Source organism: Megalops cyprinoides, chromosome 24, assembly GCF_013368585.1.
Source record: "Megalops cyprinoides isolate fMegCyp1 chromosome 24, fMegCyp1.pri, whole genome shotgun sequence".
Lineage (NCBI taxonomy): Eukaryota > Metazoa > Chordata > Actinopteri > Elopiformes > Megalopidae > Megalops > Megalops cyprinoides.
The window spans coordinates 12,946,829-12,959,247 of record NC_050606.1 but is presented as its reverse complement, the minus strand read 5'-3'; positions in this window follow the sequence as shown (position 1 = coordinate 12,959,247).

Below are 12,419 nucleotides of genomic sequence, written 5' to 3'. Positions count from 1 at the left end.
TCAGTGCACACCTGCATACCTCTTGACACGGTCATGAAAATAATGGTGCTGTTCATATTCAATCCACATCAGACAGATTACAATACATAACATTATTGTCATTCACATATTGTCATTTGACACGTTTCTCCACAGTGACTTACATAGGTTATAACTTTACATGTTATCCATTTATACAGCTGGATATTTACTGAGGCAATTCTGGGTTAAGTACCTTGCCCAAAGGTACAACAGCAGTGCCCCATCTGGGAATCAAACCAAAACACTTTCAGTTATGAGCCTTTCTCCTTACCATTACACTACACTGCTGCCCTCAAAAGACAGTTAATATTAGAAACAAAATTATGAAATACTTATAGATTTTTTCTTAATTAAAAGAAATAAAAGAAATACATCTATGACACTAAACTAACAGGATGTCCTGAACAGCAATGTTCTTCTCCATCAGAGCTCAGATCAGATTAAAGGCAGGGTCTGCTTTAGTTTGTTTGGTATGCTCAGCTAAGCCTGTAATCATTCATTGCGATATCACACTTCATCTTTTTATATGGCAATATTTGCTTTTATTGTTATTACTGGTTAGTCTCTCACGGGGTGTTTCAATGTCCTTGCAAGGAAAACACAAATCCATTCAGAAGTGCAATCCGAACTCTGCTCCAACAGGGTGAGAAATCTCCAAATGGAAACATTAACAGGCTTATTTATTCTCGCGAGCTAAAACAAAACGGCACACTCGCCAATTCAGAGCATAATCTTTTTCAAATTTTAAAATGAGATTTAGAGGATTCTCCTGACTGCAATTAGATCAAAGCGTGGCCATTACTTGAGCTGAGTGGATGACTATATTTCAACAGAAAGATTTAAGTCCTGGTAAAAAAGAGGGAAAGAACTCCATTGGCAGAGGAATGTAATGCTGATTCGGTAATAAAATACTGTATGATGAAAGCTTTTGGTCTAAGAGGAGAGATAAACATTCCTGTTACTGTTCTTGGTAAATCAAGACAACACGGGTGGTATTTGATACACATTCTGGAGATAAAATGTGTGCTATTGTGAGCCCTCAGGGCGCTAATATCTGGACTGCTCCTTGTGTCCGCTTGTTGTTTTAAGACACAGAGCCTCGCACCATATGTGTGAATTTCTCAACATCTGCGAGAAATTGCTGGGATTGGCTGGCACAAGCAGTAGGATAGGAAAAAGCATTCCATTACCACGATTCAAAGCAATGAAAGTGTGTGGGCATGTGATTCATATGACATAGCAGGAATAGATATCATATGGTCTATTTACTCCGATCCTTTATGCACCCCATTGATTTAAATGATTTGTTACGCAGCAGAATCACAAGGTCCTCTCCTGTTATTGAAAAGAATTTACCAGTTGGTTGTGGTGGGTTTTAACACGTCACAGCATATTTTCTGAACTAGTATTATCGTATTATCATAACAGAGTTCCTGACTGGTATATATTTCAATGCATTTCATTTTCAGCATAAAATATGTTGCCAGATGTTCTGATTTGGAGATGCATTTTCTCTCAGATTTCTGCATTTGGACTGGGTTTGCAGTAATGGGACACACTGAATTTACTCAACAAAATACATTGCTTTTCTCACAACAGCTGGTTAACAGTATCTGTATAATTTATGATAGTACAGATAACAGACAACAGACTACCCCATATCATCTTCTCTGTTGTCATGACTCATCTCATGACTTTGTTGACTATATTGCTAAACTATAGAGCATACAATGCCTTTTTTTGTGAAATAACTAGAACAAAGAACTTTACCCCCCCAAACTGGATTTTTTACATTCCTTGAAGGGTACTGTATGTAGGTCATTAGCATGCTCTGTTAACAGTAAGCTCTTTCCACGCATTAGTATATTATTACTGGCATAACTTTTTTATGCTAAATCCTTTTTTTGGCATATCATTGTTACACATGCAATGCTTTTGTACCGTAGTTGCACTGCTTGTGACATTGGGTGGCAACAGATGGAGATGGCTGCTGAACCAGGCCACAGTAAAAAGTTTTCTGTTGGCTGGTGTTTTACCCACCTTGTCAGTTTTTTTTTTAACTTTTACCTCTGTGAGAGTGAATTATTACCTGGTCCTTGGGCTCTGGTACAAACTATTAAAAGATGGGGAAACCCACAGGGGAGGAATTCATGCCACAACTGTTAAACTCTTAAAAGCAAGAGGGCAGTCACCTCTTAGCGGGCGGTTATAGAACTAACCTCTGGGTTTTATTTACAGGTGTGACTGACTACTTTTTAATGAGGTCTAAACCATCTTAGTGTCAGTTTCAGTGTGTATGACATGCACAGCATAGTTTGGATCGATTTCTATTCAGCTTTGAGCATGAGTAATGTGTCCCAAATTTGGAATACAGAAATATGGACACCCTTAACATCTGAATTCTTTGGAAAAGTCACTTTCATGAAGAAAAATTAAAAATAGGTTTATTCTGGTCCTCAGAGTGTTGAGGCTTGACTCTAAATTTAATGCAGCTGACATATTTTCTGTCAGATTAGACATGGATTCCTACACTCTCTGGCTTGGCTATGTTTTCATTTGAGCCAACTCATTACAACAGACTGCTGCATGCTTAGCACTGCCATAAATGGCAGATATTTTTAGAATACACAGACTGAAAATGCAAACTCATTTGTCCTCCCACTACCTCATGTGTTTCATGATCACCAGGTCGCTTGACAATACTGAAAACATTTAAAGCCTTTGATCCGTGTGTTCCTCCTCCTTTTTGATGGCAAAAAAAAACAGCAGACTAAAGACCACAAATACACTGGGGCATGAGACCAAACAATGTATGGACTTCCTTTCAAGAATAATATATACATAGCCAACAGCTATACAAATAGCAGCAGATCGGTTTCAGTTGTTGATGGTTATTACTGCAGTGTGGGGGAAGCAAGTGGTGTGTAGGATTGAGACATTACAGTAAGTAAAATTACACTCAGCATGGTGATCATGTTTCACAGTGCTTTGTGTTGCTATCTGCAGTTGCTTCCTCAACTGTCCCCAAAGTGACTGGTCCTTGATTGCCGTTTATTATTGTTTTTTTGCTGTTGTCCGAATCCAGATTTCCGTTTATTTGTGCGCGCGATGAAGATGTTTTCTGTGAAAACATCTGAAGGTTTGGGAGAAGACCTAATTAACAGAATAACTAAATGTATGCCTGAGGCAAAAGAAAGTTAATTTGCTTTTGTCAAGGGAAGGAACTGGATACAAATATGAAATATGGGGGCTAATTATTTGAAGTTAATTTTTCATCTTTGGGTTAAGAGATATGACCTTTGATGTTGAAAGTGCTCTGAAGCTTTGGATTTGGTGCTTTTTGAAACAATTTAACAGGGAATGAAAACCGAAATTCAATTGTGTGAGATTTTTCCAAACTAAAGAAAGCAAGGAAGCCTGTAATGGTCGATTTCAAATGAAAAACTATTGGAGGTGGAAATTCTAAACAGAATATGGATATTTGGATATTTTACGACATATACTTGGTCTGCACAATTCACATTGAACAGCAGAATGGGTGATTGATCAGGACTGGCTTGCGAGTCTGTAGGCATTTTTTCTAACTGGATTTCCACTTATTCTATATTGACTATATATTCTATATATTGACTGCCATATACTGAATCCTCACTATTAATTTCCCAGACACATTTATAACATTTTAAACATATTGTTTGGCACCTGACCCATTTAATTGAAAATGACAATATTTTCCATTTATGTATGTGTATATGTTAAATTGTTGGATAAACATTCCCTGTATCTCCTTTTGGCCAGAGGCCAGAATACCCCATGTGGAGTATTGGTCTACATAAGACTGTTTTGTCCCAGATGCTGTGAACTCTCTGAATAGAAAAATAGAGTGTATTTTGACAATGAATGAGAGTGTGGGAGGTTGACTTGCATTGCTATGTAATTACTAGTCTTATTTCTTGAGGAGCTGTGGAATCAATATGCTCATATGAGGACAGTGATCTGCTCTAATCTAATTAAATCTAAGCAAATCTAATCTATTAAGAAATATATCTGTGGTATGTAGCATGTGGCAGAGCTATTTTTGAAGATGTGTATGCATTGAGTTATGGACAGAATGTGACAGTATTGTACCTGGCTTGCATGAGCCTGGTGTGTTCTGGGAACAACTTTTTAAAGGCTGAAATTATTGTAGAAAACTATTACATACATTGGATCTAGAAAGTCTACACACCCTTTCAAAATTTCATGTTTTCATTGCCCTTAGGCTTCACATGAAAACTGAATGAATCAGATTTTTTTCCACTTTCACTTAGGCCTGTTGTCATGTGGAAAAGGTCTTGTGGTCTGACAAGACCTTTTTGGCTTTAATCACAAAGGATCTGTTTGGCACAAAGCTAACACAGCACATCAACCTAAGAACACAGCATCATGCTATGGAGGGGTTTCTCTTCAAGGACAGGAGCTTTGGTGAGGATAAAGCGGAAAACGCAAAATACCAGAATATTTTACATTATTGTCATTTAGCAGACATTCTTATCCAGAGCGACTTACAGTTGTTACATGTCATCCATTCATACAGCTGGATATTTACTGAAGCAATTTTGGGTTGAGTAGCTTGCCCAAGGGTATAATGGCAGTGCCAAGCAGGGAATTGAACCAGCAACCTTTCGGTTTCGAGCCCTACTCATCACCACTGCACCACACTGCCAAAAAGCTGCTCCCCGTCTGCCAAAAATCTGAAGATGGGGAAGAATTTAACCTTTCAGCACGACAATGATCCAAAGCACACAGCCAAATCCGCAGCGGAATGGCTGAAAAAAGGAAGATCAATGTCCTGGAACAGCCCAGTCAGAGCCCTGACCTCAACCCCATTGAAAACCTTTAACCTGCCTTGAAGAGAGCTGTTCATAAATGAACCCCTTGCAGTTTAAGGGATCTTGAACTGTACTGCAAAGAAGAATGGGAGAAAATAGCAAAATCTAGATGTGAGAAGTTGGCAGAGATGCTCAACTAGACTCACTGCAGATCAAAGCGGAAGGTGCTTCCACCAAGCATTAAATTGAGAGTGTGTAGAGTTACGGAAAACATTCAAAGTTTTTCAGTTTTAATACTTTTTGAAAAACTGAGGCATTTGATTTTCAATTCGATTGACAATGTGTAAATAAAGCTTAAAAAGTCTGACTTGGCTTGTCTTGAGTTCAGCCTATACAACAGCAAACACAAGAAATTTTGAAAGGGTGAAATGAATCTGTGAAAGAAACCCTGCAAATGCACACAGATGTGACACTTAAAATGAACAAGACAAGAGTGTCATTTGGGTAAGTTATTATAATATTTATTTAAGTTATTACATTATTCATGAAAAATTACTCACCTGATAATATAATAACATTCTTATTACATTATCCATTCAACAAGTTTATTACATTATCTGGAGCTATTACATTATGGGTTGTTACAGGGTCTAACTCAAGGAAGCTGTATAGTAAATGTCCAGGACCCCAACATTTATTGTAATGATTTACAAAAACATTAGGCCTACTCTGCCGTGCCAAGCCACTTTTTTCTTGCCATCTCTTTCGGTCACAACAGGAATTTGTTTTTTACTTAACTAGCAGGTTTTTTTTTTTAAAAAAGCTCTTTGCATCTACTTCATACATCATGGGAATCGTGGGGTCCTGATCATTTGTATCACTGATATGTTTCTGCCTGGAGATGTATGGTAGTTTGTGTGTAGGCCAACTTCACTTCCCTTAGTTTATAGGCTGTCTAGTCAGGTTGCACAAGTTACCTTGTGGTAGGGCTTGAACAGTATTATGCTCGCACTCAGTGGTCTGGGAGCGTTGTTAGCAAAATGAATATAATGTAATGACACCAGGCTATGTATAAATATGGGATATCCACTCACCAACCAGCAGCTTTGCTATGATCTCAGCGATTGCTAAAGTGATGGTAGTAAATTCCAGCCAAAGGCTAATTCAAAAGTAGGAGCCAGTTCCAAAATAGATGTTTTCCACAGTCAAGCTCACAGTAGTTTCATATTCAAGGACCACTAGAAAGTAACTGCAGTGAATTACAGTTATGGTGCAATGAATGAGACAGTCAATGTACAGATGTTCAATGACAGAACAGACAGACAATGCTGCAGATTGAGTATAATACTGGGACAATAATATTGTGTCACTAGTGCCTACAACCAGCATTGTTGGTATAACTATTTTATATGCACTAGACTGGATGCATTGAACGTTATATGGGGTTACCACTAAAACCTGTAACAGGCACATAGCAATGGCATGACCACCATTAAAATAACAATAAACACAAACGAAAAATCACCAGGAGCTGAGACAAACCTCATCTGGAGTAATATTTATTGGTTTTGATGATTTATTATATGAGCATTCTGAGGGCCTCTTTAAACTTTAAAAACCTCTTTAAACTCTTTGACCATTGTGCAGATTTCCTGTCACACCTGCACAACACATGCGTTAAATAAGATGCATTATAAAGTGGTTTTACCTTGCACTGTAGCTCTGCCAATATTCATGATATATCAGGGGTTTTCCTGACATTATGCTTTTTAGGGAATAATCAGATCCATCACTTAATGGACACTCTCACAGAATCCAACAAAGTCTCTCCATTTCATGAATCTGCTCTATATTACTTTTTTGCTGCTCTTCCATGAAGCCGGAGCAAGGGTATGTAGAATGCATTGACATTCAGCAAAGCTATTAATAATACTGGATGTGTAATTAAAATATTCTCCTTTGCTCAGTAATGTTAGCACCTGCGTGCATGGCTGGAGTAATTGCTTTCAAGGAGTTCAAGAGGAAACAGCAATTTCACAGGTAATGTACAGCCAGTGCAGCGTGTCATTGCAATAATATAGGATATGCAGCCCCTCTGGTGCATATAGCTGAGCCCAAATTAGTATATGTTCCTCAGGAACATACTGTAATTCTATTACAGTAGTCCGTCCTGTGTACATATTCATACATTCCACACTCAGCACAAAAATGAATATGAAAAAATATATGTAAACTGAATAAATTAGAGCTGAGCAAGGAACTATATTGGAGCAAATAACTGTAAACATATGCATCCATATTACAACAGGATCTTAGGCAAAGCTGTAATAGTTTGGATCTTTGTTATTAATAAGGGGTTTTGCAGTACATTTATGGAGTAATGCAGACTTCAGCAGAGATCACCCATAGTTGAATCACTGGCTTACTAGTCTTTTCATGGGACTATACAAAGGTTAGTGAAATATGGGGATAGGCTTTAATAACAAGATGATATGTAGCTGACATTTTAATGTAGGATCAAATACTGACAAGTTTTGTGTCCCTCACCGGATCAGAGAGGTTGCTGCATAGGAGCCCAACGGCTAAAAGCCACTGACATATCCTAAGACGTGAAATACATGAGAGGTTACTGTGTTGGGTGAGAGAAAACTAAAGCTGGCTGTATAACTGTTTAGCAAGGCTTGCCAGTCAGCTTGGTAGGTGGCTGACCAGCTTAGCCCTGTTATTAATAGGTAAAGTACTGTGTCCAGCTAGCTTGCTGGCTGGCCCACCAGCTGGGTAGCTGGCTAATAAGCAATATGAATTGCAGGAAATTGTAATTAATTCAATAAATGTAATACATTTTATAGAATTGTTGCTCTTTTGTTTAATTACAAACGACAGTCACATTCTCTGGCTGTTCTTGTTCATATACTATCATTTCTGCAATTTTATTAGGTTCACTTACTTATACCCTTTACACCTTTCCATTTGTTTTGGATAAGAGCATCCGCTGAATAAAAAGCGAAAATATAGTACAAGCTCTTACTGTACATCTCTGACTCACCAGAGAAAAATCTGGCTAAACCTGTGTGACAAAAAAAATCACTGCATACTCTTACTGTGGGTCCTAAAAAATGGAATTCAAATTAAGGTAATTAGGTTTGTGCTGACCTACCCTATTCAGCTGTTCATTACAATAAAGCTCAGTCTTCAGGTACTTTCCTCAGCACATTAATTCTTTTCTCAGCCAAGACTTCTCAAAACTGAGAATGTTAAAGAATGTAATGACGAAAAGATAATCCTCCACCTTGGAAAGTAAATTGCATCTAACCCCTGCTCTTTTTAACTGCAGCTGTTACTTGAGACAAAACAATAACAGTCCTCATGAAAAATATTTGACATTTAATAATAATACTAATAATAATAATAATAATAGCTAAATAAAATCACAGATTGAGTTGTTGTTGGAAATCCTAGAATGCTGAGTCCAGTTATCCTCTATGAAAACAGTGTGAAAGGGGTATGGTCACGATACATGGAGCTGTATCCACTCTTAAACATGTAAGTACTGACATTGTCACAGTGCAAGTTTCAAATCTACACCATTTAGCTGAAAGTTCTGAAGGCTGATTTAAGTTCTACCTCCATTGTTATCTTGTTACTCTTCACCAGAGGGAACTCAATGAAACACATGCAATTTGATTTGTGACGTAAACACCAAGGGGGGCAGAAGCCGTCGGGTCCTGCCATGCTTTTTGTTGCTGATAAACTGAAAAATTATGTCTGGTTCACTACATCTTCACCCAGGCAAATCAGCCAGCTCTTGGCAGCTGAACTGCATAATCGCTTTTAAACTGTATGTTTTAGCTTTGTCCCCAGAGATAGCAGAAGCATGTGGAACAGGCTCGAAGGAGCATGCAGCACCACATCAAGAGTCCTCTCTTCTTGCCTTCTACAGTTATAGTGTAAGGCCCAGCAGGGATGCTTGAAATGAGATTTGACATCCCAGCGTACACACGTTTTTCACCAGCAGTGCAATTTTGAGATTTGTGAAGTCGTCCGTGAAGTGAACAGGTTAAGTACATTTTGTCTTGTCGCAGCCTAAATGGTGGAGCAGGCACCTTCTGTGCACATTGACGTACATAGTTGCTTCAATGTTGACTGAAGTTGCTATGAGATAATCCTTTTGATACCATTGCTTTTTGGCTTAATGGATGGTTTAATTAACCAGCTTGTTTCTGTATGCTGATCTGTGGCACTGATTTTTATATACTTCTATGCACGGGAAGAACAGGGTTTGAAAGATCACTACTTAAATATGACTTAGCAATCTACAGAAATATTCTTCTTACATTTCACAGAGCATATTGTTAACGAAATAAGGAATTTTATTCCAGAAAACATGAGGCTATAATAAAGGCCTCCAAATGTTTCCTGTACCATGGAGTTTAAAACAAAAATCAGTTGCATGCATCATCATGCATCCTCAAAAGACAGCAAGCAAATGGTCATTGACCTTGACAAGTCTGAAGATGACTTCTCAAAATACTATATCTACAACTTTCATTTGTGATATCCATTATTAAGAGATTTAAGGCTACTGGTAGAATGGCCAACAGGAAAAGGACACAAGCGTATCTTACCACAATGTACTGTGACATGAATGGATTTGGAAACAACTGTAAATCCAATGGCAACAATTGGCGTTAATAAATAAATTGGCATCTACAGGATACAAAGTGTCAAAAGGTAGCATTCACCATTTTCTGCACTAATGTGGCATTTGAGTCCTCAGAAGGCAGCCCACAAAAAGAGGAAACATGATTATGCCAAATTTGAATGACAGCTGGAGGCATCTCTTATGGTCAGATGAAATGACATTCAAACTTAGTGTAAAAAGATGAAGTATGAAGAAAAAAAAAAGAACATTGTGAGATGTGGTGAAGGTTAATTACGTTTTGGGCTTGCTTTGCACTTATGGTTATGAAACCCCTGTTAAGACAGAGAGAGTTATGAACTTTGCCACATACTGGACATTTTAGCCAAAAAACTTTTTTTCCAACTGCAGAAAGTCTCAAACTTGGCTGAAAATGGACATTCCAAAATAGCAATGATCCAAAGTAGTCGACAAATCTAGACCAGTCCAAATGAACATTTCACAAGCAAAACACCAAAATTCTGAAGGACCTGAAGCAATTCTACCTGTAATCCATGCCAGAGAAGGATTTACAAATGACCACCTTCAAATAATAACTTCAGAAAAATGTGATCCTTAAGACTTCTGGGATAATATTATTTTTTTAACTGTATAGCCTTTCTCTGTGCAAATCAGTTGCAATTAAAATATAACATCTTTTTACTGTAAACTGATAAAAGGATCCAATACATCCTTTTTCTGTTCTGTCATTTTTAGTTCCTATTTAATTAGAGGTATGTAGAGCTTAACAGGGAGCTTACAGTACACACACACACACACACACACACACACCTAATATTGGATAAAACAATATTTGACTTCAGTTCATTTGAAGTCAAGGTAAGGACCTGATGACACTGGTGAATACCTTTGCTTTTTAAGTCAATGTTTTTCTACCCTTCATGTCACTGGTTTGTGCTTTTCTTTATTTCTTACAACTAGAATTTCCCACAACCTTTGACTGAACAGAAACACACTGACATTCTCAGTAACATAAAAGAGCTTTAGGCCATACTGTACTGAGCTCTGAACCCATTTCCAGTGCTTAGAGAGCAGGTATGAATCTAAGGAAATACTATGCTTGCAGGGTAATTTGTATGTGGCCCCTGATTTGTTCTTTGCATTAGATCCATTTACAATATCAGTGGAAATGAATTCCAAACTTTGATGTGCGGATCACAAATTACAACCCACTGGACATAAATTACAATGTTGGAACTAAGAGACGTCATTCTACAACAGGGTGGTCATGTTGGTGCAGCGCTGAACCAAACCCGTTATTAGCAATGGCTTTGTGTAAATTTACAATGATAACAATCCACCTAAATTGCATCAAAATCGAGCTGATGCTGTTACAGGGTGGAAACCTTTAAGTGGCAGAAGGAGTGCTGAATGCAATCAACGGATCATTGTTGGAAAGTGAACCATGTCTTCTTAGGAGGCTGAATTCAATATGTATTCTCATCCGCTAATGAGTTCTTGCGTCATTGATTTAGATATAAATTTCTCTATTGTACATAGAGGAATCAGGAAAACAGGGGAATGTACATTTGAAATCAAATCAAATTTTTTCTATGATGTGTTTTTTAATTATTGAATCATTTGTAATAACACAGTATTTGTTTGCCCATTTACAAATGGTGCAACTTTGCTTTTCTGGTGTGCTGCAGAATATACCCAAGAGAAATATGTACAGGTGCATCTTATGTACACAAGGTAGGTAGATGGCAACAGAAAATTCAGTGAGGTGAATACAGATGCTGCCACACCTCCTAATAAGCCAGCTCTGGCTGGAGGTGGTAGAGCCATCTCACAAGAATAAAGGATTTTGAGATTTGCTGCAGGTAGGGTGACCCTGTGATGTCATTGCTGACTGTTTCAGGCAACACAGACATATGAGGCAGCACAGGTTCAGATGCTTTCAAACACAACGTGTTGTCCTTTTAAGTATACAGGATTCAATTTAAGTATACAGTATATCTGGATTCAATCTGTCCATGTGTAACTACTTGCAGCTGCAATCTCAGAAGCAATAAAGAAATCCTGTAGACCACAGGCCAATTTGTGGACGCTCTGTAGTTATTCATGTAGGTGATCAATGTATATAGAATTATCGGGCAGGAAGCCTGCAGTAGGTCATATTGCATATTTCCTTATCTTCATCAATGCCAATAGTCGAGGTAAGGATTGTTCCAAGGCAAACTCAGCAGCCTTGAGTGAACACACCTGCACAATGTATTTTATTGCAATTTATTTTCCCTTTGCCATGCTTCGGTACGTTTTGCACACTTCAGATGTGACAAAAATAAGGCTCAAGCATCCAGGATATGCTATACTCTTACGAATGAATTTTGAGGCATTGTTGGCGGACCTGTGTGAATGAGGCCCACTGTCCACATAAGAGGCTGTAAAAGTAGAAACGCATGTTTCTCAGAAAGGATTGCCCTAGACTGAAATTAAAGCAGGACAATGTTCCCTCAGAGCAGGTGAGCGGTTACTTAACCTGACAGATGCCTCTGAAGTCACTGCTCGAACCTAAAGGTGGAACCTAACATTATACACTATTTTTCCCCATTCTATGGTGCATGCTCAGAGATACTCAGGCACGTACTACTGTAAAGTGAAACTGGAGAGAACAACATTTGCTACCAGTATACAAAACATGTAATCAAACTTGATGAACAAATAAGTAGTAAAAACACATTTAAGTTCAGAACTGGAAGCTCAGCAGGCAACTCAGAGGATCAAACATTAAATCAACCAACAGCCTATTGCTAACAGCCACTGCTATTATGATTTTTCACTTCTCAGGGTGGCAACTTTTTTATCTCAAGCCAATTATCCACTTTACCCTGCGTGAATCGATTCCTTGACCGGTTGGTGAAATTACGATTTAATTTGCTACTTTC